The sequence below is a fragment of the Tinamus guttatus genome, unplaced genomic scaffold (assembly GCF_059628265.1).
Source record: "Tinamus guttatus ecotype Peru unplaced genomic scaffold, ASM5962826v1 Tinamus_guttatus_pri_ptg000316l, whole genome shotgun sequence".
In the NCBI taxonomy this organism is placed as follows: Eukaryota; Metazoa; Chordata; class Aves; order Tinamiformes; family Tinamidae; genus Tinamus; species Tinamus guttatus.
The window spans coordinates 271,020-295,834 of NW_028288850.1; the positions used below are offsets into that span (position 1 = coordinate 271,020).

The window sequence follows — 24,815 nt, forward strand, 5'->3', positions numbered from 1 at the left end:
ACTAACCTGCGTAGGAGATTGCCCCCCGATCCCTGTCACAGGGGTATCAATCTCCTGCAGGTCCCACTGTGGTGGCCATGCGAATTTAGGGATGATAGTAATGTCAGAACCAGTATCAAGCATCATGGCCACATTGGTAAGACGAGTGCCGTCTGGTCCTTCCATGCTCACAATTTTTGTCGGCCGCTGAGCAGTTATCTTTTCGCAAAAAGCAACCTGAGGGGGTCCGGAAGATCCAAAGCCCTTATTTCCCCGTCGGGCCTTTCCAGGATTGGGAATTGCAGCTCGAAAAGGTATCAGTTGAGCTATCCTGCTCAATGCCGGAATAGTGATGGGAGGATTAAATATTTTCACCATTATGCCAATATTGCCAGAATAATCAGCATCAATGCACCCTGGTAACACAAAAATACCCATTTTTGAGGCTGATGAACGGCCAATTATCAGAGCGGATAGGCCCCTCCCCAGAGGACCAGTGCATGTTGATTCTAAAATATGCACGTCAGAATCTCTAATCACTGTGGATTTTGCCACAGAGAGGTCGACTCCTGCACTTCCTCGGGTTGCGGCGGAGAGTTCGTGGAGGCAGCCATTGTCTGGGGATACTTGTTCGCCGCGTCCCTCAACGCGGCGACTCCCGTTTCCCTGTATTGGCGTGCCGTTCTTGCGGAACCGTGATCGGCACTCCGCTGCCTTATGCCCGAACCTTTGACATCTCGTACAGGTCCCATTGAATCCTCTCGGGCCCATATCCTCCATCCTGAATCTGTTAGGACACTTCCTCCTCATGTGTCCTAATCGACCACATAGGAAACATGTCCCATGAAATCTCTTGTCTTCCTTTCTAGACATTCTTTCTCCTTTAATTGCTGCAGCCAAAGCCGCACCATGTATTTTTGCTTTTTGTTCTTCCTCCATCAATGGCGCTCGGGCACAGGTCTCTATCATTTGGACAATTGAAGCTCCTGGTGGCAAAGTAGCTAACAGTTGCTTGCAAGTTTGGTTTGCGTTTTGAACTGCTAGATCTTTTGCCAATATTGCTTTCATTTCCGCAGGCACATTAGGTGCCATATCCAGGGCTTCCTTCAGTCGATCAACAAAGTTGAAAAAAGACTCATTCGGCTTTTGTGTTATTTTTGTGTATGGTAACTGTGGCGTTCCTATTTGTGGTAGTGCAAGAAAAGTGGCTAGCGCTGCATTTTTCGATTGCTGTAGTATCCTGGGGTGGAGCGCTGCCTGGGCCTCGGTTGCCCGGTAACGCCCATTGCCCATCAGTTGATCAAGGGTGGCAACCCTTAATGGATCATCCATACTGCGATTTAGATTCTCCAACTGTTTTTCCTCTAATCTTTCCTGCCATTTTGCTAACCAAAGCATGTAAGCGGTAGAGGAAAGCAGGAGCTCCATTATCGCTCTGCTATCCACAGGTACCATATGGGAATATTTAAACAGGGCGGAGACCTGATTTCTCACCAACTTATTGTCGTGCCCATACTGCATTACTGTTTTTTGTATGCCTTGAACAAATTTCCAATCAAGAGGTTCCCACCTGGGGCCCTGGGCTCCCATTACTACAGGAGCTGCTAGTGGTGTAAATACAAATTCTCCTTGTAACTGAGCATTCTCTATGAGCCCTTTATACCGTGCTCCCGCATTAAATGTTGGATTAACAGGTGGCATTTCCTCATCATTACTTCCACCTGCAGTGGAAGTGGCTGGGAGCTCCAGCAACAATCCTTCTTCAGCTGGGTCACTTGCTCCAGCTGCTTTCTTTTGAATCTTAGGGGCATCTTTTCATGCCTCCCACTGCTCTAATTGTTTGTCTACATTTTCCAACCCTTCCACTATAGCCCTATGGGCAGCCTTATAGGCTGCCTTCACATCTCTGGCCTTGGACCCACCGTCTAGTCGCCGCATTTGTTCTAATAATTCTGTCATTTTCTCTGCCTGTCCCCGAAGTTCTTGTCGCATGTTTTGAACCACGGCATTATCATCGTCCGATCCATCTGGGATCGGTACTTTAACTGGGTCCACTTCCATTTTGGGCACTGTGGGGGTTGGTCGCTTTTCCCCCTCCCATTCGGGCGCTGTGGGAGGTGGTCGCTTCTCCCATTCGGGTGCTGTGGGGGGTGGTCGCTCCTCCCCCTCCCACGGGGGGAGATACTCATCCACTCCCCCCCATACTTCTCGTTCCGCCAAAGTTACCGGACACGCCTGTTTAGGTGAGGTTACCTTTCTCTTATTATCTATTTTCTTACACTGAATTGGCTCAGTATTGTTAGTACATGCAGAACTTTCAGACCCGTTTTCCTCTTCTTCTCCATGGAGCGCTTCCCAGAACGCAATAGCGACTAACCGCTCAAACATAGGCCATATTAGACGAAATGTCTTTGTGAGGCACCACGCTTCCTCCGAGCCTAATTGTACACCGTCCCATAGTTCTCTTCCTACTCGCTCCCATGATTCAAATTTATATGCTTGGGAAGCTTCTTCTATGATTTTTCTCTTCTTACAAAATAGCAATAAATCGGTTAACTCAGTTTTCGAGACCTCAATCTTAGTTTTTTTGAGCAAGCCTTACGAAGCGTTCAACAGTATCATGTTCCATTGCTGTTGCAGCAACTTTCACTCTAGATGCGCCAATTCCCATTCTGACTCACCAGGTCGTGGTCACAATCCGCTTTTCTCCAGTAAGATCCCTCGCGTTTTCGCACGATCACGTCGGGGTCACCAGATGTCGAGGGTCACTCGAATGTTGAGGCACACTCCACAAATCAGAGTGAGCAGCACTTTAATATGAAGGGGGTTTAACTTGTGGCGAGTGCCGAAGCCTTCTCCACAAGCCAGAGTGAACAACACCTCTCTGGGAAGTGAAGTCAACTCCACCCTGCTGTTGTCTGTAGCAGGGCTTTATACCGGTGCAGGTGGGCATGCGCTGAGGAGCAGCACTCATTGGCTACAGGCTCCCAGCTGATTGGTTCTCCTCCAGGTGTTCGGTTGCTAGGCGTCGGTCCAGTTCCCCACAAACTTCACTTTCCTATATATTCTTACTAAGGCCCCAACAATAACCCAGATGGAGGACTGTAACGACAAAGTCTGCCTCTGGTCCATGTGGGAGGTAATTTTTGCATCCTTCTTCATACCGGGGGCGGCAGCGGCGCGAGCCCACAAAGTCTTAGATACCCTGTCCTGTTGGGTGGTTAAACAAGCAAATGTCACCAGTCAGGTCCTCTCTAATCTTGCGCTAGACTTATCACAGGTGCAACATGCGGTGCTACAAAACAGAGCGGCCATCGACTTCCTGCTGCTAGCCCATGGGCACGGATGTGAAGACTTTTGAAGGAATGTGCCACTCTAAGGCAAACCACCAGCAAATCCAACAGCTGATGGAACACACCCAGGAGATACAGAAAGACGTGGGCTTCTTTGGGCTGGATGGGTTAACTGATTTATTGGGTATTGGTGGGTGGCTGAAATCCTTGCTTAAGACAGGATTGATGCTTTTGATTATTATGCTTTTTATCTAAGGCTTAGTCAGCTGTGCCTTTGCATGCTTAAGGTGAATGCTATCCTCGCATACTCATAAAGCCTGGTTGTTGCAAAAGAAAAAAGGAGGACTTATAGAGGAATGGCTTGGAGATCGAGGACACCTTACGTTTCCAGGCGGTTGGTAAAACCTCGGCGTTGAAATGATTGAGAGTCCTTGAATTGCCCATCAGCAGATCAATAAACAACTGACGTTGCTCCACAAGACGTCGGACTCTTCGGCTGGGAAAATTTTGCAGACCAACATGGACTTGGTGATGGGAGCATGTATTAGTAAAATCGAGGCTAATGTTACTAGTTGTTTTATTGTTTATGCTTTGTATCTTTAGCTGTGCTTTTGCTTGTATTAGATGTATGATATTCTCGCTTACCAGCAAGGCTTGATTAGTGCAAAAGAAAAAAGGGGGAATTGTAGAGAAATGCTGTGCTGAGAATCTGCACTGTGCTGAGAATCTGCACCACCTGCGCCTTGCTGATAATGTACTGGGGAGTGTTAGTGAGTTGTCCTTGGCCGGCTGGGAATGGGGAGCTATGTGGGAAAGAGTAGCTAGCCGTTTCGGGTAAACAACTTTGCAGAGCTGGGAAAGAGCCTATGCGGCCGGGACATAGCAACCCCCCTAGCAACCAATCGTAGCTAACCTGGATATCCCTCAGATGCTTGTAGGTATAAATATATGTGCACTTCCGCTAATAAACGAAGCAAGACCTAACCTCACATTGAGTCCGTGTTTTGTAATCCGGCTCAGCTCCCGGAAGGCCTGTGCAGTTGTCCTGCTCTGGTTCCAACAAATATGCATTTTAAATACAGTTTAATTCTGGCACTCCCATCTACACATAAAAATCTCTGATCTGAGCTGAATAACAATTTAAGCTCAATTCAGCTGAACTGCCAGGTGTAAGGATAGAAATTCAAGCGCTAATAACATTTAAGCTCTCAATCTTAGGGGAGAGAACCATAGGGCTGCCACATCTCTGTGTTCACACATGGGATTATTATTGCTTGAGTTATTTCAATTATAACTCAGGCTAAACTTGCAGTAAAAAGTTCCATAACCAGGACATCATATTGACATTTTACGTAAGATTGCACTAGTACACTTTCTTCCAACAAAAGCATATGCCATCAGAGTTGAATAGGAAATTGTTTTTCTACCCTGACAAACTGTTCAACTTTAAAAATGTTCCTTTTCTATGTCAGCTGGAAACATTTTCATAAAAAGCAAAAAGTCAGAGATATAAATATCCCCCCCCCCCCCCCCACAATCAGCAGTTCAGGACACAGCACAGCTTCTTGGAACGTGAGTCCCAGCTCTCTTAGGTTCCCATTAAGCCTTCACTCACCTATGGTCCTCTCAGATGGACATCATTAAGCCAGTGCCTGCACTTGGGTAGGTCTTTCTCAGCACCTCCTGCTGAACCTGATCTTACTCTGCAAAGTTACTTGCAGTGGGAAAGACTCACCCTTTATCTGGGCAGATAAGTTTAAGATTATCTTAAACTAACCTGTTGTGTTAGACATTCACGTGAAGAAAAGAATAGAGAGGAAAAGGATGAACCTCTTTTGACCAGAAATCCAATTCTGTATCCAGAACAATCTCTATCATAACTTGCACATTTGTATGAAAAGTTTCAGTTTTGACAAATTGCTTTTTCTAATAATGAATGTTACAAGACCTTGAACACATACCCATACACACGCACACAAGCACAGTCAGTGTTTGCACAGTAATAAAAAGGAGGTGCTTTAAGGCCGGTCATGCTCTGCTACAGAGCACCTTACCACTTCTGTATGCTTATGCAAGAAACTCAGGAAGACAGAGGTAGTCCCTCATTGCCTACAAAATGTTTCATACAGCAACTAGAATAAGACCAGAGACAATGATTCAGCAACTACTTCTGCTGTAGTAATTTTGACCAGAAAAAAAAATATTTTTTTTCTTTTGAGTAGAACTACCTAAGGAGGCAGAAAGCAAATAGTATACTGCTGATTAAAAATAATTTTCTTAGAGTGTTAGGTATATCTGATCATTTTCTTAACTTGTCATACAGAGGTCCAAAAGACATACTGCTTAGTAGTTTTGACATACTGAGTTTGACATTAAAAAGTAAAAAGGTTTGTTCATATTAGAAGGCACTGTATGAGCTAGTCTTCCAGCATGTTTGTAAACAGGACTGAAACAGTGATATAGTGAGTGATGCACTGGATTTCAGTGTAGTAGGCAAACCCAGCCATGGACCTCTACCATAGCAGCAGAACACTGTGTGGTCACAGCAAAAACATACCAATTCCTCCAATCAGTCAATATTGGATGGAGGGAACTGGATCTAGGATGTGTATTTGCAAGCACCAGTAAGTCCTACTTTGCTATATTGCAAGTGTTAGAGACCAAAACATGGAAAGAAAGAAAAAGTAGCAAACATAATACACCAGTTCTTGACTTCTCTGCAGTACAGGAATGGCAGCACTTTACCAGGACAGTCTGAAGAACAATGGGGAGACCCTCCCTTCAACTTCAGTGTCCCTGACTCCTACCTAGTTACTCAGTCTTGCCAAAGCTGTGGGATAGAACAAGAGAAGAAATGGATTTCTCCCTGTATAATGCAGAGATATCCTGTAATGGCACAGTTGTGCTGTAAGTATGTAGCTAGGAAAGCAGAGTGCCGTGACTCCTGTATGGCGAAATGAGTTCCATTTAGTGTATTATGCTAAGTGATGCAGTTCCGTTACCAAATAACACTGCTGTTCTTAACATATCAAGGTAATAACATTTATCATCATTTTAGGTTATATTTTAATATTTTACATCATATTAAAAAATACTTGTATATATACTAGCACCCTTACAGAAAACTGCTGTTTCTTCTGTATCCATGTTCATCTTTTGACTTTTTCATGGGAGAACAGGCTGTTATGTTCTGAATCGGCTACAGCATGCAAGCACCTCTCTTATTTTGTCTACACATTGAACACTGCTCTCTCTATATATATATGTACATATATATAAATGGCAAATAAACCTGCACTTCTTGAGCCTTAAGGTATGAGAAAATACACATATTTTTCATGCCCTCTGTCTTGTCCCCTGTAAAAATCAGTGGCACTCCTTCTTCATTTACATAGTTTTATAGATGGAATTTTTTTTCCATCTCCCATAGTAAATATTCTGTGGGAGTAAGTCTTATACACCCAAAATTATTTTGTCACATGTCAGTGAATCCTTAAGATTAGTAAAATTACAGCTTACTGCTAGTGTTTGAAATCTGTCACGTTCCAGACAATATTTTCTTTTCACTTTTCTCTATTGTGGAAATTTCTCTCTTCATCATTTTATTATTATTTTGTTTTGTAATTTGCTTGTTTTTAAGTACTTTCTAATCTAGGGTAGCTTTTTCCATCTTTTTAAATATAGTTCCTCTGGACATTTTAATGGCACTTTGATTTCTCTCAGGTTTGAGGCTCACATGCAAGCCCACAGCTCAGCTCACTTAGGTGCTCAAGAGATGAGAGTGATGCTGGAAACTAGCTGCGCCAAAGAACTGGCTAGGGCATTGGAAACTGTCCTGTAGGAAAAACATTACAAAAATTTGGTCCATGCTGATTGGAGGAACAAAGCAGAGCAATAGCAGGGGGCTTTCTTTGTTATTTGCCTAGGCATTTACTAGCCAGCAAGATTTTTTCCAACTATTACACTGACTGAGAGAAAAGCCATGAAGGAGAAAGAAATGGCTCTATAAATTTGGCATTGGAAAAGCTGCTGAAAAGTGGTTGCTTGAGGCTGACAACATATAGTAGAACCAAAGGAGCATGCTGCCATATTTCTCCTTCAGGAACACAGAAACCACAGCCAAGTGCCAGATTAGAAAGTAATTTTATGTCTGGCTACCACCTCTTCAGCACAAACAGCCTTCTAGTCCAGACAATACTAAGCCAGTTAAAGATTTTAAAAGAAATAAAAGAAAAAAAAGCAGTGCCAGGTCTTCTCTCACAGAAAGTTCATGCACAAGAGTTTTGAGTACCCTCCTATACTAAAGTAACTTTTCATGGATAACTCCCTCTGTGTCCAAATACAATTTAACTAAGCATTCTACTTTTAATTTTTCCAACATTGGAATCTGCTGCACATGAAGCTAAGGAGACCAGACTGACCACAAATCAATTTATTAAGCATTTCTGGCTTACATAAAGCCATTGCATATCCTCCTTCATCCCTACTGACAAAAAGTCTGCATTCAGCTATGTTTCCTCTAATTGTCCTTGTACTGCATATTTTGCTGGAAGGATAATACCATCACACAATTTGCTATCATCATTTATGGCATGTGGGCATCACAGGGATCTAGAAAAAAAAATAGAAGAGAGTTTTGAAGGGCTCCAAAACCCAGTTCACAGCTATGCTTTTATTATCAGTGATAAGAAAATCTTATGCATCTCATAGGAAGAATGTCGTAGTGCACCTCACAGAAAGAGTATCTATCTGGATGACAGTACAAGACTGGATCAGAATTCAAACTCTGGACATGATATGGAAAACAAGTTCCTTAAATAAATGAATGTTATCTCTGTCTGGTTCTTTATACAAAATACAGTTTTGGTTTTTTTTCTTCACATGCTTCTGTCTTGCCACACACTTGAGCTAACCTCTTGCTTAAAACAGACTTTCCCTGCACATTCCTAAAGCAGCAGCATAGATTGGGCAAAGCATTAAACAGATATAAGTTTGAAAATTTGGATCCTGTTCAGCTACCCAGTATAAGCCACTACCATTGGGTGGAAAGTTTTCTTGTAGTTGACAAAACAGCTTATCTGAACTGCACTCAGATTCCTATGTACGAAAACTATGTGATTTTCATTGATTTATCCAGTAGATCACTAACAAGATGGCTTATTTTGCTTGTGGCCACTTGGAGATGAAAATTTCTGTGATCTGTAGAGTCATAACAATCTCCCATGGGAAGCAGAGGCCAGACCTTGAGAAAGAAGATGTTTGCCTGCCTAGGCTGAGCGATAAGGAGCACGGATGCAGCTACTCAGCCCGGTTCACACGCAGCCCCCTCCAAAAACCTGTTGAAGCCGGCCACTCGGCTGGGCTTGTAGCCAACTTAACCGCAGACATCCTCCAAATTAGCTTTGGAGGCCAAACACCTGGAAATGAGGAAGAAGAGGAAGGCAGGACGCTCAAATTGAGGGCTGGGACCCCCCCAACTGTCATGCGTGCCTGCACACCCGGGGGGGGGGGGGGGGGAGTTGCGCAACTAAAGGCAGAGTTTGTCCACCCCCTGGCCTGCCTCCTGGGTCGTACTGACCCTACGTGCCAGGATGCACTGGGTATAGAGAGGACAGTGAGAAGAGAGTGGGGGGAGGAGAAACTCCAAACTCTGAGGCCTACGCTGTCTCCGCGGGAGCCGGTCAGTTACTCTCTCTCTCTGATCTGCCAGCTCGAGAGGGTGTTCGGGTCCAGATCGGCAGGTATCACCTCATGAGTAGTTATCCATACTTTGCTTCTTTTATGTGCTTTCACCTGCATAAATGCTCGTTGTAGTAACCTCGTTCTGGCGTGATTATTGCCGAATCCCGAGCCCATCCAGAACACCCCTGCACTACTCCACCCAATATGAAAATGTTCAAAACTAGTTAAAATGCTCTGGGTTCTCGAGCACCACAGTTACATCTCTCTAGCTTTTTTGGCTTCATTGTAGCTATGTTCCTCCAGAAATTAAAAACCCACTGTACCAACTAACAGTGCATTCCTGTTGCCAAAATAGTCCCCAAACATGAGATTGTTGAGCTTCCCAATGCTGTTGACTCCCAGACATCCATTTAAAAAAAAAAAAAAATCTCATTGCAAAGAATCCTCACTGAGCACCAGAGGAGAAGAAACAAGACTCATTCCTGCCTCTCTCCTGTACAGGAGCTGAATGTCTGGCTTCTCTGCTCTGAACAATTGTTTCTGGGTTTCATGAAAATCCACTACTGTACAGAATGCTTTTATTTCTCTGATGCACCCTAATGGTATGGTAATTCCTACAGTAACTTAATTTAGCAACTAAAAATGAATCATTAGTAGCTAATCAAAACATAGTCTTGCATCTGGCCTCCCGTTCCTTGTGGCAGCAGTTCAATCCATAACTAGTCCATTAAGTCCTCTCACAGAAAAAGACAGGTGGATGGCTGTTCATTTCCCACTAGCCTATAACTATTGGGCTTTTTCAGCCTCTCCCTCTAAGCGTAATATCTAATCTAGTTATAACCAGGCATGATCCCAGTAGCTTAGTTTATTGTTCAGTCTTGAGTTTGTACCATGGCAAAGCAATTCCCAATTGCTAAGACCTGAGTGTGAAATTTCTTATAGACGAGATTTCAAAGCAGCTTAACATGGATACAATAGGCTTCAGGCACAATTTCAGCATTTTCAGTGCACAGCCTACCATAGAGAATATGCACGTAGTAGGCTGAAGTATTCAAAATACATAAGGAGCTGTTGAGGTTAAATAAATCCTTTAAATCAATCCTTAAAGCTATTTGCATGCATCTTTTGAAGTTTTCCCTCTTCCATATTCCTACTCCTACTTCTTTAAATTTTTACTAATTATCATTTTTATGACTTTGGCATTTTGCCCTGAAATCTTCCTCTAAGCCAATGCTAATAGTTAATATTTGCAGCAAGTATGTACATGCAAGTTACATGCAAAAACTAAACCTCCAATTTGAACTCTGCCTACTCCAAATATTTATTTCTGCTATCAAGGCTTCCACTAAAGCTGAAAATAGTACCCAAGTGCAGAATTTTTGGTGCAACTTTTACAATACGTATTTCTTCAAAATGTTCTTTTCAAGGTCATTCATAAAACAGTATCAAACTTCAGTATCTTAATAAAATCAGTTTGAGCAGGTGCTGTGACAGATTGATTCAATTTTTGTTAGCAGTTACAGCACAATTACTGTTAGACATAGCAGAAAAGCACTATGCTAAGAATTTTACTTAATTTATTCATTCGTTAAAGAATTAAAAATGTGATTGTATTTTAAGTTTTCAATTTAAAATTTGACTATGATGACTAAACACTACAAAAAGCTACTCATGGGTATTTATAAAGCTAAGGGCCATATTTATTTTTCTTACATAAGTAGCATCATAAATGAAAACACTATGTCACATAGCTAGATTTATATCAGTTAAGGCAATTTAATAATCTAATAAACGCAGCAGTAGGCAAAATTTTAAGTCTTTTTCCCTGAAAAGGTAAATAAAGACCTATTTCAGTAACCAGTAGTGAAGTACATGCTAAGTGTGTCTCATCCTAGGAGAAAAAAAAAAAAAAAAAAAAAAAAACTTCTAGAACTACCATGTCAAGTAACCTACTAAACATCAGTTTACCTGTGAGGCACACGCACTGCACTTTGGTCAAGAGCTGGCTGCTTTCTTCATTTTTACAAGACATTCTAAAAGTTGGATTCTACCTAAAGCAGATGTCTACCTTTCAGTTCAAAAGCAGAAGGCCCATTGATCTGCCTGACATTAGTCAGGCGAATCCAGCCTTGAATTCAGCAAAATGAGTGGAAATGACACCCATCCCCCTGCCAAGTTTATGCAAAGCCACTGCTCAAATTTTTATCATGCTCTGAGTCATGCAATAAAAGTAGCAGCAGACATTTGCCATAAAGCACTGAATAGACACTAAAGTAGACAGCCTATTTTCATTTTCACTGAGCACAGATTTTCTTTGCTAAATGCTAGCAGAAGACAAAGCAAGGTGCAGGTCCTTGGCTTCTATGCAGCATGAACTGAATTGTATGTCTTCGCAGTTAATGTCTTCATTTTTTTTTTTTGCTGCTCTGCCAAGATGGTAGGCATTTCTGACAGTTCATTTTCTAACTATATGTTTTCCTGAGCCCTCATATCTTTGCAATTGCACAACTTCATCTTCCAAAATGGAAAATACTGGCAGCAGAGCCAATTGTCCTCTGCGCAGGCAATCCAGCCACAAGGGACATAAAGCAATGTAAAGGTGTTAATGCCCATCCAGTTGCCCATAGTTCCCTCTGTCAGGAACAGATATGTTTTCCCTCTCTGCACAACAACCATATATGGTGCCCCATCCACAAAATAACTTACCTGAGCATCCCCATGTAGGTCCTGCCCATACAAGGCTAAGGTCACACTATTATAAAGATTTTTTTTTTAAATGATTCTTCCTCTTCTGGTCAGATACTACAAAAGAGATATTACAACTCTTCTCATGCTTCCTGGCCTTCAGAAGAGACTGTATACTGAAATTTTCTACTCTCTAATTATGGAGGTCATAAAGACAACAACTTTAAAATAAGCACTTGTCTTTAAAATATACCTTTCAAAAGAGGTCCCTGCTTTTAAAATAAACAAAATGGTTGGTTACACCATCAGAAAATACATTTGTCTATATCAAAAACTTTGAGACAACATTTGCAGAATCTTAGCCCCTATTGTAGACTAGTCTTTAGACCAGTATACTTAAGTATTGTGAGAATAATCAAAGGTAGACTAGAGTTACTAAATATAGCACTGTGAAGAAAGGTACCCCAGATCAGTCATAAAATGGAGTTCAGCTGCACTACACAATCTTGAAAGCAGAATCAAGTGCAGACCAAAGCAGCTGGACTTTCAATGGAATACAGCCAGGTGGATATCGAAAATAAAATGACTATAACGGATAAATTGCATCCAAGGTAGCACTGAAGTTTCATGTAGGTCCAATAAAGAATTAATTCCAATGCAGCACAAATTTCAGAGAAGGCTAAAGCAATGACATCAGCAGGCCAAATTAATCTCTGGATTATTCCCCTGGAGACACTGCCCAGCATCGGCCCCAGGCTGACTGCAACATATCCCCGTTTTTTTTTTTTTTTTTTTGCCATTATGGTTCCAGTGAGGATAATGCAGAAAGGGAGGAGGAAGCTGCTTCTAGTGCCAGTCAGACCCATTGCGCAGGAATCCACCGCAGGCTTTGATCTGTGGAGACACAAGCATACCCTCGCCCCCATGTTATCAGTGGTACTGCTTTTCCCACCAGCCTGTCCCTGGGTCCCGCACCTCCACCATGGCATTACTAGGTTAGGATGGTCCTCTTCCACCAAAATACCACAGCATTGGTGGGGCCTTGTCCACTTTCCTTATCGTCATGGTAACATATTTGCCATAGCAGAATTCGTACTTCCACCAACCGACCCCCCCATGGAAGCAGTAGAAACCACTAATAAACTCCTTTGTAAGTTGCTCATCAGTCAGTTTGGAGATATGGGTTGTTCCCACAGTCAAGAGTTGGTGGTTTCCAACAGCAACTGGTTTATGGATGGAAGATTTCTTTTGCTGAATGCATTTCTTCCTCCGCAATTCTTCTAAAAGGCATCTTCATCAATTCTTGCTGTTTCTCCAACTGTTCCAGGTTACGGGGTTTAAGTGGTGCTCCTGGCAGTGGCTGGCAAAAGAAATCATTCACAGGGGAAACCCTGAACCTATATTTAGGATGGCTGCATAACAGAGGGGTCAGTATAACCCCATTCATATTCACAAGCTGTGATTTTGGCTACGGAGAAGATCTCGTGCTTAGCTTCTGGATGGCAGGTGTACATCACTGTGCTTGATCCAGGTAGGTTTTGTCTGAAGCTACAAGGTGTGCCATTTCCCATTTCTACAGAATAGTATCAGGTCATTTACTCTTCTGTATTTTTTGTAGGTATCTCTTTTCGCACTCTCTTTTGGATTTTCCTCTTCTTCTTGATCTGGTTCTGACAGAGGGCTCTTTATCATCATTTTCTCAAGACAGTATTCTTGGATGTTTATTTTCTGAACAGCTTCTTTCTCTTCTTAAAAAGGCGTTCCAACAATTCTCCTGGAGTAGGACCGTTGCGGTCCTTTTCTTCCTCACTGCCACTGGACATGAGCGAAAGGATATCCGCAGCGGTCATGACGATGTGGTTACACAGAGCCTCGCTCGCAGGCAGGCTGGGCTCGGTGCCGTGCCGAGCCGCCCTGCAGGGGGAGCTGCGGCACGGCCCGCCCGCAGCAGGATCCCGCCCAGCAGTGCGGCCGCCCCCGGCACCAGCCCGCGCCGCCGCCGCCCCATCTTGGTGCCCGAGGGTCGCACCGACCTGAGCGAGCCGAGGCGGCCACCGAACCGTTGCCACCAGCCTCCGCGGCCGGTCACGCCTGCCCTGTCCCGTAGCATCACCCCGACCTTATTCCACGTTGGCAGGTCGTACACTGTATGAGTATTTAGATGTGGTTCTTGCTCATGCGCCCCTATCAAGCTCTGTTTCAAATCAGCCACCTCTCCTGCATTCTTCTGCTCCTGGGTCATGGAGTTCCCCATCGTTCTCGACTGCTCACCTCCGTCCTGCAGGAGGCACTTGTGTGCGCACGGCTTCCTTTCAGCCTTCGTTCAGTCGAACTATACCCCGGTGCGACAAGCACGTCTGTCGCCTATCTCTGTCCCTGTTCGGGCACCATTTGCTGCATCTTGTGAAGGAGCGGACTCAGTCCTTCTGTTCCTTTGTTAGGTATGAACCCGTAGTTCCCAGCCGCTTACCTCTTTCCTTTCAAGAGGCTTTTAGGGTGCACACAAAGTAAGCTTCCTTTCAACTTGATCCTTACGCTTCCTTTCAGCGTGAATCCCGGAATCCAGCTGGGCGGTGCAACCAGAGAAACAGCTAATCTTCGAGCCCCACATTGGGCGCCATTTGCAGGCATATTGAGGAGCAGGGTCTCTATGATGTTGAGCCACAGACCTTTATTTAGGGTTAAACACAACTTATATAGTTTCTGATCCTGGAGCCACCCCCCGCCCTGCCTGGGCAGCACCTGGAGCCCAGCAACCCAACCAGCCAATCAGGCAGGTGATCATGCGCCGACCCGCCCGTGAGGCCGTCCAATGAGCTGCCTGGTCACGCGCTGGCCGCATGGCTGCAGCTCCCTGCTCAGCGCCCCCCCCCCCTGCCAAGGAGACACTGCCCCGCACCGGCCCCAGGCTGACTGCAACACTTCAATACACAGATTCCTTTGCTGTTGAAAATAAAATTTTGAAAACTAAATTCATGTTAAAGTAGATGCAAATGTGAAGTACTGTCTTCAAAGTGAAATAAATCTTGACTAATAGGCCAATTTCTGACCTCAGCAGCAGCAAAAGTGAGTCAAAACTCAGACAGCTGAGTTTCCTGCTTTCATGGTACTCGAGGTCAGGACAACTGAATGGCACTTTACAATTAACAAGTTCCTTTCAGTCTTGACTAACAATCAAGATAGGTTCATTAGGTTCAAGACAGATGCGAAGGCCTCTTCCATTAGTTTTACATAAAATGTATTAGTGTAGATTAAATGGATTTGAATTCATTATTCTTTAGGTCTATCTGTATTTCAACATATCAGCACCACTGTATAAGAAGTATAAAACATATAGATGACAGCAAAAGCAATAAACAAACTTCCTATAGTCAGACATAAAACAATGGCCTTTATAGACCACTAAGCCATTTACCCCAGGGAATTTCTATAAGATCACACTTCAATTTTCACCTTTCAATATTAAAAGAATGGTTTGAAAATACTTTACTATTCAATTTCCAGAAAGTAACTGGATGGAAATAGACTATTTCATGTTCATTAAGTGATCTTATCGTTAATGTATTTTTTTAATATTATGGCAAACAAACATAATACCGTCACACTAACTAGCATATCATTTAAGTGGATGTATTCAGCACAGGATCTATCCTATAATTACAGACACAGGAAAAGAGTAAGCAATCTTAATTGTTAATCTAGTGTAATTATAAACACATTGATTACAATGTGCATTGATCTGACAAGACCAAAGCTGAGTATAACAGATCCCATACCCTCCCCAAATGAGCCAATTCTATGATGCAACACAAAGAATACACAATAATAAAAATACTTTAATCAGTAAGTGATGAAAAAAGTTTAATATATACTTGATATGCTAAAATATCAAAATTTCTTGTCTGTAATATGAATTACATGTTAATTATAACTTGCCAATAGTTATGTGCTGCTTTTAAGTATACGTATCATATTTTATTGTACATTAACAATTGTTGTTGCAGAAACATCTTTTCACATTAGCAGCATAAACAGTTTTGGCAAAACCAGAAGAAATTTTAGTCTCTTACTCTCTGAGAACATGACATATCAAAGAATATTGCCAAGAAGATTTAAAAATAGCTTTTCAACTTGTTCATCTGGCATATTTCACGAGCCTCACACTCATTTCCCTCCTTAATTTCCTTATCACTGTGTATAACACCTGATGGGAGAATCAAAGTCTTCTCAGTAGTATCCAGTGAAAAAACAAGAAGCAATGGCCATAAACTGAATTAGAGGAAATTCTATTTAAACATAAGAAAAGCTTTTTTATTGTAAGGTTGGTCAAATATGGAAGCAGTTGCTCAGAGAAGTTGCTGAGTCTTCATCCTTGGAAATATTGAAAACCCAACTGGACAAAGTGCTGAACAACCTCATTAGGTGACCCTGATTTGAGCAGGGGGTGAGACTAGACAATGACTGGAAGTCCCTTCCAACCTTAACAGTTCTGCGATTCTATGACAAATGAGCTAAGAATTTTTCTGCTTCCTTAAACTATTCTGCTCCCTCGAAGGCACGTAGCACGCACGCGTTCACTGCTACAACATAGAATAGGACAATCTCTCTTTTGTCCTTCCCAGCAAAGCTGACAAGTATTCAGACTAACAATGGAAAAGGGAGAGACAGCTGACCAACTCTGAAAAACCACATAGAGAGCCTTGTAAGAACACAGCCTTGACACAGGTGATTTTTAGAAATTGGGCTATCCAGAGAATGCATAACATCCACAAATGATTTATATAAGCAAAATGCTACCACTGGAAACAAATTACCAATTAACTCAGTACAAACAATTTGGAAAACAAAACACAAAACAAAGAGTAATAATAACAGTCTGATGAATGTCAATTATTTTCTATCTTACTACTTCCCTGAAGACACACAGTTCAAGTCACTTCAAGTACAAAATCACGTATCAAGTAATTTCTGTGAAGAAACATTGGACTGGAGTTCATTCATAAACAGTTCATAGTCAGCATTTGTATTCATAGTTTGAACTGTAGTGACTACAGAGCACGTCACAATTCCTTAGGGGAAATACTGTATCTTTAATATCCTCTTAGATGTTATTTTTACCTTTCTCTAAATAAATGTTCTAAGTAAATATTTGCTAGCAATACAGAGGCAGAGAGATGTCTCATTTCATTTTTACATAAACATGAAAGTAACTAAGTACTTTAAGAACACAGTCAGCAAAACACGTGTAACATTATAAGGTGTTGCAGTATCTACTGAAACAGGGGTACTGAAATAGAGACAAGTTGTCTTTTCATTATTATTTTAATTTTGCCTTGGAAGAGAATGAAAGAAATTAAGAATTTTTTTTTTCAGAACGGTAAGGCAATTCAAATACAATACTTCTAGTCAGACTAATCTTGGTAATGATATTAAGTGGAAATCAGAATAAAAACTTCTTTTTTAAACACCTTTTTAGGCAACTATTCCTTCTTTCTAATCATACAAACAACTGCACACTAAAGGCATCTCAGCATTACATTGCACAGTACACAATATTCAAGATAAGCAAAACTATGGACATCAATAACCTTAAGTAAAGTTTTTATTACATGCTTAAACAACTCTAAAAATAACATGCTTTTAATTAACCTCTTTCTTCCCCTCTAGATTTATGCAAAAAAGAATCTAGAAAACATCAAAATTATCTTGACTAGGATAATTCAGTCCTCCTCCCCCCAAAAAAAAAAGAAAAAAATGAAAAAGCTGAATTTAAGTAAAAAAAAACATTAAAAGCCTCTCTTCCCTCTTATAAAACATGTAGAGATGAGAATTTTCTAGCTTTCCTTTTCTGGTATGCTTGTTACAGCTTATACATTAAAATCTTAGTAGATTAGTTAATTTATCTCATTTCAAACTAGCTGAAGAATACTTAAATTATATAACTTTCAGGAATTAAGCTACACTGCCAAATTATAAGTTAATTATAGCAAAAGCAAACTATGAGTGTATTTCAGGAGCCAATAATAGATTTTCACATTTACCATAACAGTCATCACTCCAGAGTTCATGCATTACACAAAAGATTTAGAAAAATAAGGAATATTTTAGATTGCCTTCCTGGACAGAACATGCACATTATTATGCAAATAACATAAAAGAACATAATACGCGACAATCTTTTATGCAGCACATCAGTATTAGTTGAGCATGTACTCTAATTTTTCCTCAGGTTATTTCGATGCACGGCTGTCATTTGTAGTCTCCTGGGTTATTATTTTATGCATTTGCTACAGCAATATCAAGAACACATTTCTGACCAGAAATGCTAAAAAATCCTCATCCATCATGAGGATTTTTTATTCATATAACCTCATGGAAAACATAGAAAATATGCCTTCAGGAGCATTTAAAACTAAAAATGCATGCATATTTTGGTTGGTGAAAAAAAAAAGGCATTAAATGCTCTTTGAACATCTTTTATTTACCCTGCTGCTTTGTAGTATCTTCAGTTTACTTTCATGATGGGGTTACCTACAACTTTGTCAGAGTCATAGCATTTAGACAGAAAAAAAAAAAGCTCAAAATAAATGCCATGATGCCTGTGTATACACCTGTATCTCTGGTTCTGTACCTTACTCCCATCACTTCTTCACCCTACAATTTTAAAATCTCTTGACCAGGATCAACAAAATCTGACTAGAGTGCAGGTATTTCAAATATAGTATTTATATGTTTCTGTGGAAAAAAAAAAAATCTGAGGAGAAACATTTTGCAAGTTGCCTAATCCTGAAGAGATATAGCAAGTAAACATATTTTACAGGAAATACTGTAGGGACCTTTTGTCACACTTAAAGGAAAAAATAAAAATAAAGCCCACAGTTTCTTAAATGTCAAATGAGTCACAGAAGCAAAAATCTCTAGAAATCCAGCATTCACAAGCGCTAGTTCAACAAGGACCTCATGAACTTCAACGTGGAGGGGTAAATCTAGGGCATAAATCTCCACTGCATATCAGACTGCATCAGCAGGAGCAGAGCCAGCAGCCAGGGGAAAGGATTATTTAGTTCTACTCAGCACGGGTCAGCCTGAGCCTGGAAAACCAGGTCCTACTTTAGGCCTATCCAGTCCAAGAGAGATATTCACAAACTGGAAGGACCCCAAGGAGGGAGGCTCCCAGCGTGGCCAGCAGGCAAATGACATTCAGGGGAGGCTGAGGGAGCTGTGTTGCTTGGGCCTAGGGAAGAGAAGGCTCAGGGATACAAGGAGCAGATTTCAATCTTCCATGACCTATTGGGTGCATGTAATGAAGACAGGGCCAGCATGTTCTCAAAGATGCACAGCAAAAGGTCAGGAGGCTGCAATCAGAAGTTGCAGAAAGGGATAAACAGGAGGGTAAAGGGAAAAATTATTCACAGAGTGCTTTGCCAGGAAAACAGTGCTTCTGGGACTGTGAGTTGCAGACGAGGGTGACTAGGGTGTCTGTGTGCATGCCTTGACCTCTTAGCCCCTTAGAGTTGATCTAAAGTCATCTGACCTTTATGACAGTTGTACCTGAATGTTTTCCTTCTCTCCTAGTGCACATGATCTTTCTCTCATATGAATAGCAACTAGGCTCTCAGCTTGCTGGGACAGCAACCACTAGGCAAAGTGCTACGGGACACAAGTGGGGAAGAACAAGCAATGCCGAAGTGCAGCCTAGCACTGCAACTGCTGGTTCAGATGGTACTACCTCAGCTTTAGATGGGGGACACTGCAGCTAGGCTTTATTGCACAGTAGAGTAGCCAGAATACATGGCTGGAAGAAGTTCTGCCAGGAAGCTTTATAATGAAAGTGCAATAAGATTTTAGAAAATTACTACTATGTCCTGTGAAACAAAGCAGAACAAATCTGTGACTCAGTGTTTGAATAGAATGATTCAACTCACAGTTATTTTAAAGTCATTTTAGGCTGTAAGGTATAAGAAGGGCAAGATATAGGCGGATCTATTGTCCTCTGTCAAAGCAGGGAGGGAGAAGGGGAAGGGGAAGAACCAGCCAATCAAACATCCCAACCAGCATTCTCCCACTGCCATCAAATTCCTCATGGAGATTGCCCCTATGGCATAGCTCTGCTCCTCTACTGTTGCACTGATATATAAAGCAGCATTTGCCTTTAAAATGAGGCAGTTATAACAGTAGAAACTTTGGGGAGAACTGAGAGAAATGCAGAAAAATAATGACAGAATATAATGATCTGTGAAGTCTGTGGAGAATAAGATTTGTTTTTACAATATTCAAGTATAATTAACTCTTGAGGACAAGATAGGAAATGACTGCCACTTTCTGTCATGTGAATGAATACAATACTGTTGAGATCTTTTAAAATTCAACAACTTGTAGAAGGAAGTCTTTATTTAAAGTTGCACTTGAACAATTGTTAGTTTCCATACCATTTCTAAAGCAGCATTCCAAGGAGATTTCAGGATTATTTTAAGCTATTTCATGGTCATCTGAAACAGCAAGGCTTGTGCTGGAATGCTCTTTTCACACTTGGTGAAGCCTGAAAGACCTAGGCTTTTCTGTCAACTGCTGGAAGGTGGTTCAATATTGCCTTTAATACTTTGGACAAGGAGAGGAGATAAAGGAATAAACTTTTTCTTTCCTATCACAACTTAAAAAAAAAAAAAAAAGTAATCTCTAACATTTTCACAGATCAATTTCGCAATTTATTTCTTTTAATAACACATTCTATAAGACTGGAGATTAAGAGGGGCCTAAAAAACCTGATATGCTCACAGGACTATTTGAAGGATAAAGAGACTTTTTTTCAGCTCCAGTTCACTGACAAGTGCCTTAGTCTAGGCAGGGCTGGTGAGTGAAAGTTGTTGTCACCTGACAGGCATAGGCCTCTGAAATGATGGTTGTACATCAGTTTCTAGTGTTTTCTCTGTAACAGAACTCACAGTTCTCAGAACTCACTAGAAAAATAACCCTATTTTTAATTTGCAAACAGAGAAACTGAAGGCTAATCAACTGTGCTGACAGTTGGTTGCAACCCTGGGAGCAGAATCCAGATTCTACTTGTAATATACGACCAATTTGCCTTCTCACACCTAATTAGCCTTAATCTGTATAAATAGTTGCAGGTTTTATATAAATTCTTCCAACAATGGAGAGACGCTGCTACTTGTGTTTTTTTTTTTTTTTTCTTCTTCCTCCCCTCTGAGCATGAGTGATAATTGAAAGCCTAGCCTGGGTGTTTGAGTTTTTGTGGTTTTTTTTTTAGATTTGTGTTGAAAATGTTGCAGTTTGAAAGCCGCAGTGGTAGTGGTGGTGGGGGGGGGAAGGAGATATCAAAAAAAAGTATCGGATTCACAAACAGTCTGTGGACTGTAGGTCCGATCGCCTTCCTAGGAGCGAATCGAGTTCCCAAATAGTGTGATCCACTATAAGCTCGACCCTGGCAGTATCGGATTCACGAACAGTCCGTGGACCGTAGGTCCGATCGCCTTCCTAGGAGCGAATCGAGTTCCCAAATAGTGTGATCCACTATAAGCTCGACCCTGGCAGTATCGGATTCACGAACAGTCCGTGGACTGTAGGTCCGATCGCCTTCCTAAGAGCGAATCGAGTTCCCAAATAGTGTCACCAACTATAAGCTCGACTCTGGCAGTATCGGATTCACGAACAGTCTGTCAACTGTAGGTCCGATCGCCTCCCCCCAAACAAGTAGTCGAGTTCACAAACAGTATGATTTATTCAAATGCAACATTTACAAAGCAGGTTTCGGATGTCAGTACAGGAAATTCTCTACTAGAGTGTGGGATTTTTAGCTAGCTCTGATGTACAAATGTGCAATCATCACTCACCCCAGAAGATGGGAGAGGGCTCTCAGTCTCGAGTCTCCTCAGGCGGCATCCCAGCGTGAGGGGAGGGAAGGGGGATCAGCCTGTCGACTGAGCCAGGAGTTACGATGGTTTCTTCCCTCCAGACTTTCATCCTTAGTTCACCTTTTATACTTTTCTTTACATTCAGGTGGAGCTTGAGTGACTAGAGTCATACTTAATATTGTTATTGATTGGTGAAAAAGTTTCTCGCTTTCATTTAAAGGTACAGTCCACCGAAAATCTAGAGCGCATGCTCAGTGAGGGGTGGTCGTACCTCGGAGGCGGGTAACTTTTGGGATGGAAGTATGGTTTTCACATTATAATGAGCAAAGTTCAAGCAAAGTTCATCATTTGCCACCTTTGCTGGCTCAGCACCGGACATGTTATCGTATATCTCCCATTAGACAGCCACTGTGCGGCTTATCAGCAGCCCAGCACAGGGAGTGCAACAGAGTTTGGCCGCGGAGCCTTCACCCCGCTCCATCCTCCGTTACTCCCTTTTGCAGCTGCGAGGAGGGCAGATTGCGTTGCCCAGGGAACCGTGGAGGAGCAGAGTCCGTGCATACCAACCATCCTGGAAGTGGCAACTGTGTAGCACCCCAAGCAGGCCTCTGTAATGCCAGAGCTGTATTAGGCCCTAGTTTTCCTCTCAGTTCCTGCTTTCAAACAATTCTTCCACAAACACTTCTTCCACACTATCCACTTCGTGACTATAGTCACTCAAGCTTCACATGAAGTTGTTTAGGTGTTAATATTACATGCCCTAAACTTGATGCAGTTAAGCGAGTGATTGCACATTGGTACATTAGACGTGGGAAGTTACAGGAAAGGCAGGGAGTCTAGTTCTACAGGAATATATATATATACAGAAAATATTGCAGTTACAATAGTAAGTAATGCTTATAACAAACTTTGTATCCACCCCGTGACTCCAGTTACCATTGTATATTGAAATTTAGTCTCAAATTAGAGTCTTAGTACTTGGGACATCAATAGGGTCATCCACCTGTAAAGGGGTATAAGCGGTGAACTGAATCATCTTTATGTTAATAGCTTTCATTATAGTAGATTTTACACAGGATATTGCTATACTTAGGATAATTATCATCACAATGAACATCACCACATATTCTATCAAACTTTGGATCCAACGAGTGACACCAAAGCCAAACCAACTAAACACCTTCGCCAGCCAGGTAGTGTTCATTGATTCCCGGAGTTCATGGGTGTCTTTCGCCACCTGTCGTATCTTCTCTAATTGGATATCAAGGTCCTGTGTAACATTAGGGATATAAATGCAGCAGTCGGTACTGGAGAGGTTTAGGTAGCCACAAAGTCCATTTTGGCGTAACAGCATCAAGTCCAGTGCCATCCGGTTCTGAAGAGTCATTTTTGATGTGGCTTGTAGTTGTTGATTGAGCAACTGTATACTAGTATCAGTGGCATTAGCTAATTTTTCTACTTGATAGGCTAGCTTACTTAACCATAATCGCGTTTGCACAGTAGCACGACCAAATCCAAAAAATCCTTCCATTCCCCAGGCTATGCGGGTGGCTGCTCCTGGGTCCTGCCACCCTTCTACATGTCCTGACAGTTCTATTTTTGCCCGTTTTGCTCGAGCCATCCAGTGGGGCCGGAGGGGAGTTCTCCTCCACATGGGGCACAATGTTGGAAGTGGAGTTCAGGTAATCCAGCCCATAAGGAGGTATACATATTGCCATCACTGCAGGCCCAGATCAAACCAGCTGGAGCGTCACCAGAAGCTATACGGCAATCATTACGAGGCACAAAGTCTTCACTTACTGATTTATATTTTATGCTGTGATTATGGCACAGACAGCCTATTTTTAGGGAAATGTAAACTGGCCAATAGTGTCTGACCCAATCGTGTTGTTCCCAATTGGAGCAATTTATCACATTTTGGCAATACCACAATGCTGGCTGGTTTGATACTGAGCCAAAAGAAAATCCTGGGCCAAATGGTACTACAGATTTGGGTAGAGGCAAGCAAGCGGTAATACTAGATTCATTGAGAGCAGTTGCAAACCCCTTTATTAAAGTTTAGGGCTAAGTTATCTGTCAGGGGCGGATAAGGTTTGTGCGTTGTCACTATGAGTATCTCCTTGATTCCAGTGCACTAAACATACCAAGCCAAAGCATATCTTCCCAACGCAAGTTGGAAATATCATATTTGCTAATCCTAACTACAGCTCTATAACCCTATTACAAATATCTGATTAACAACACTATGCATGAAACTAACAATCCTGATGGATACTCAAGATAGGAGAGTCCTTGGTTCCAGGTACAATTGTCCAGCATTCCGGGTTTTTCACATCCTGGAAAACAAAAGGAAGAATGCTCGGTCTCTGCCTTGACCGGCACAAATTGGATTGTTATTGATTTTGCAAGCATAAACAAGCAATTATATTTGGTCAGAAGTCGGGAATGATCCACCGACTGCTTATGCGGTGTGTCTTCCCACTAGCATCAGTGGCTTCCCAGGCACATAGTCCTCGAGGTTTAGCCAAAATTAAAGGAACAACCCCAATAGAGGGCAATTTTGCCATCACGGGCTGTCCCACCTGCATTTGAATAGGTGTATGCTTTTGTGACTTTGAGGGCTCTGATAAGGTGGGAGCAGGTGGTCCTGTGGGACAGAAAGCTTGTATTTTGGGGCTTCCATAAGTTCCCCATCTGTTATTTACTGTGTAGACTGCTTGGGATAGCCGCAGATCCCAGTTAGGCTGTGACACTTTTGCATGTTTCTTAATCATGCCATTGACTCTTTCCACTATACCATTAGCTTGGGGATAATAGGGAGTGTGAAACACCCATTTTATTCCTTCTTGTTTTGCCCAATCTTGCACTACAGTAGCAGTGAAGTGACTGCCATTATCACTTTGTAGACACTCTGGTGCTGGGAGGCTACTAAACCAGTCCTGCAGGATTTTCACAGTATTCTCACCAGTGGCTGCACTTACTGCCGTGGCCATGGTTAGTCTGGATACTACTTCCACGCCTACCAGGATGTATTTTCGACCACGAGCAGGTCTTAATGGTCCTACATAATCGATTTGCCAGGTGCTCCATAAGACTTTGTTTCTTTGAATGTGCTGAGGGGGAGCTTGATTAGGATGATTCATTTTCAGTCGGAGTTGGCATTGAGGGCAAGCTGATATGATTTCACTAACTAATGCTACTGACACAGGCCATCCCCGTGCCACACATTCGTGATATAGATCATATTTCCCCGAATGTCCCCTTTTTACATGCAACCATTCGATTAGCCTTTGCCACTCATCTCCTT

General features: G+C 42.1%; 1 pseudogene; it reads right to left on the bottom strand.

Annotated features, from left to right (window-relative positions):
- Window positions 1-12,630: 12,630 nt before the first annotated feature.
- On the bottom strand, window positions 12,631-13,489 carry LOC104580884 (endoplasmic reticulum lectin 1 pseudogene; annotated as a pseudogene).
- Between the last annotated feature and the right edge of the window lie 11,326 nt (window positions 13,490-24,815).